We start from the raw sequence: 2,820 nt of genomic DNA on the forward strand, positions 1-2,820 counted from the left end.
ATGTTTGAAATTGAACTCATTATTGACAGTATCTACAATAATGTCATCCATCAGTAAATTATCATCAGGTAACTTGCTAACCTGTGTAACTTTTAACTGACTCTGCTCATGTCTCTTCTCATTTGAAAACAGACATGTCCGTTCTGATTTGCAAAAAATTGCTGATGTGCCCACACACATTTGTTTACTATTATCACCAACATAAAACGTATTGTGCTCATCAGTCCTTGGAGTTGAAATTTGTGTGACAATGCCTTGTTGACCAGACTTACGAGTTGTCTCAATAGTTGTAGCCTTACCGATTACTGTTGCTTTCACACCAGTCACTTCAAATGGTATTCCCTGAGCATTCAGTGATGTAGCAAGGTTTATAACATGATTATACAACATGTGTATGTCATCACAATAAGCTACAACACTTGTGCCTGCACCATTTTCACACAAACTTTTACTGTTCCGTGAATGAGAATTGACCACAGCAAATGTTGACTGCACAAATATGGTCTTTAATGTTTAATAAACATGCATCAGATTGTAACAAAGCCCTCTGAAGTGCTTCTTCTAAAGACATGGACACATCTCTTAGTGATTCATCATAAATTAATACCATAAATGGTATTACAGAATGTGTGGATTGTTGGCAATTCTGCTACAGCAATATAACCTCGTCTTGTTGGATCATGTATATTACCCTGTAATCGCATTGATGTGTACATTTCATTTCCATGCAGCAGAACAGCATTCAAGTCATCTGTTGTCCATCTTAGCATGTTTCAGCCGACTCATCATTACAGCTGTCAAACTATTGACTGCACACTGCCGATTTTGGTTTACACTAAAGCGCTTGTCTCCTTGATGAAAGGAACCTTGAACAACCTTTTGTAACACATCAGAAGAGTTTATGACAGATGTTAATTCATGAATTTGGCAAGATGTTTCAGAATACTTTTGAAAAGTTTGTTCACATTTTGGTAAGTTTTGACAAGAGTCTTGGGAAGTGTTGATAAGCTTTGAAAGGTTTTGGGAAGTATTGTTAAGCTATGGCAAAATTTGAGAAGTTTTGGAAAACATTGGAAAGTTCTGGCAAGTGTTTGTTAAAGTGTCTTCTTCATGGGGCATCACTTCTTCAGTCAATTGTTCTGAAGTGCTCAGCAAATTGCGCTCAGCAATCCGCCTCTTCATAGCCTGGGACCGGCGAAAACCTTTTCCACGTGGCATCTGTAAACATAAACATAAATAACATCAATGAAGTATTTATTATAGTTTAATGTATTCTCTTAAATAACAGTTGTAAAATGAAACTATTTATTGTCATGTTGATCCAAATGTCCATATTTCTTTTACAAATATACTCCCCACAAAAAAAAAAAAAAACAAACAAAAAAAATAATTATAATAATAATAAAACACTCCTTTACACAAAAGGACAAAATGTTACAACAAAAAAACCCCACTCCTTTTAACAATGGACAAAACATGACAAAAGTTATAAATAGTAAGTAGGCATTCATTTTTAAAACATCACTAATAGATGAACTAAAACATTATAAAATTATTTCAACACTTTGATCACTGATTAGCAACATGCCCACCCCTAAAATGCTCAATGTACAGCATAAATGCATTATAGACATAATACCATGACTTGCTGTGAATCTGCTTTTGAAAGTATGTAAACAGCAAAATGCAAATAAATGTGACTCGAACTGACCTGCCAACTGTGCAAGTTGAATCTGCTGAATCATTCACAAATGAATCACTACATTTCTGATTTGTGAACCGTTTCAAAGTGTTCAATAAGGGCAAAAACACAGAATTGGCAACGCTGCCATTATCATACATTCTGCGTGCGCATATTTGCATTCCTTAACCCCTCTCTGTAAACCCCACCTCTCGCACGCCACAAATGGTCGATTGTACAAAGTCTGCAGCAACTATTGTTCAAACCGCCTGTCAATCATTATTCTCAGGAAGTGCACGAACTAGTGCTAAACGTAGCGCTCTGCGTCATCAAACAGTAGCTTAACAACAGCAGCAAATGACACCTAAACTGAAATGCCCAAACAAAAATGCAGAGGAATTGCAAACGATCTTCCTATGTCTCTTACCGTTCAGGACCCACAGGAAGCAGAATGTTTAACTTGTATAGGTGATTGACACAGAAAGCGTTTTTGCTTTCCATTGCCCTGGACGACTTTGACCACTGCACTGTCTTAGAGTGACCATACGTCCTCTTTTTCCCGGACATGTCCTCTTTTTCGGACCTTAAAAAAGCGGCCGGCCAGGATTTCTAAATATGTGAAAATGTCAGGGATTCAGCTTTAGTTGCATTATGATGTGCATCTGGTCTAATACTTCATTGTGTGTGCGCAAAAATTTGCATTGCTTTAACCCCTCTTTGTAAGTCCCGCCTTCTCGCACACCAATTGGTCGATTATAAGAGGCTTGCAGCAACTATTGGCCAAATTCCTGCCTGTCAATCTCTCCGCGAACGTGTGAAGTGCTGTTGTGTTCGGCATCAAACAGTTGTTTGACAGTAGCAGCAAATGACAGCTGAATGGAAACAATGCCCAAACGAAAGTGCAAATTTACAGAAGATTTGCACAAAAAATTCCCATGCATTCATCCAGGTCAAGATCCGTAGGAAGCAGAATGTATGACACTTATGTGTCAGTTGCTAATAAAGGTGCAAGTGATTTAGAAGCACACATTAGCTCTGCGAAGCATAAAGGGTCTGCAAAAGGTGAAAGTTTATCAGGTAAATTAACGGACTACTTTTTGCGACCAGGTAAAATTGTTATCACATTGCTTCATTTTCCA

The 2,820-nt window shown here is 37.7% G+C and overlaps 1 long non-coding RNA gene across 1 annotated transcript; it reads right to left on the minus strand.

Moving 5' to 3' along the window:
- Positions 1-485: 485 nt before the first annotated feature.
- On the minus strand, positions 486-2,387 carry LOC127413441 (uncharacterized). Its single transcript, XR_007892591.1, has 2 exons — positions 2,109-2,387; positions 486-1,218 (listed from the first exon to the last, which is right to left on the minus strand). It is a non-coding gene; the product is annotated as an uncharacterized LOC127413441 (long non-coding RNA).
- Positions 2,388-2,820: the final 433 nt, after the last annotated feature.

The sequence above is a fragment of the Myxocyprinus asiaticus genome, chromosome 22 (assembly GCF_019703515.2).
Source record: "Myxocyprinus asiaticus isolate MX2 ecotype Aquarium Trade chromosome 22, UBuf_Myxa_2, whole genome shotgun sequence".
In the NCBI taxonomy this organism is placed as follows: domain Eukaryota; kingdom Metazoa; phylum Chordata; class Actinopteri; order Cypriniformes; family Catostomidae; genus Myxocyprinus; species Myxocyprinus asiaticus.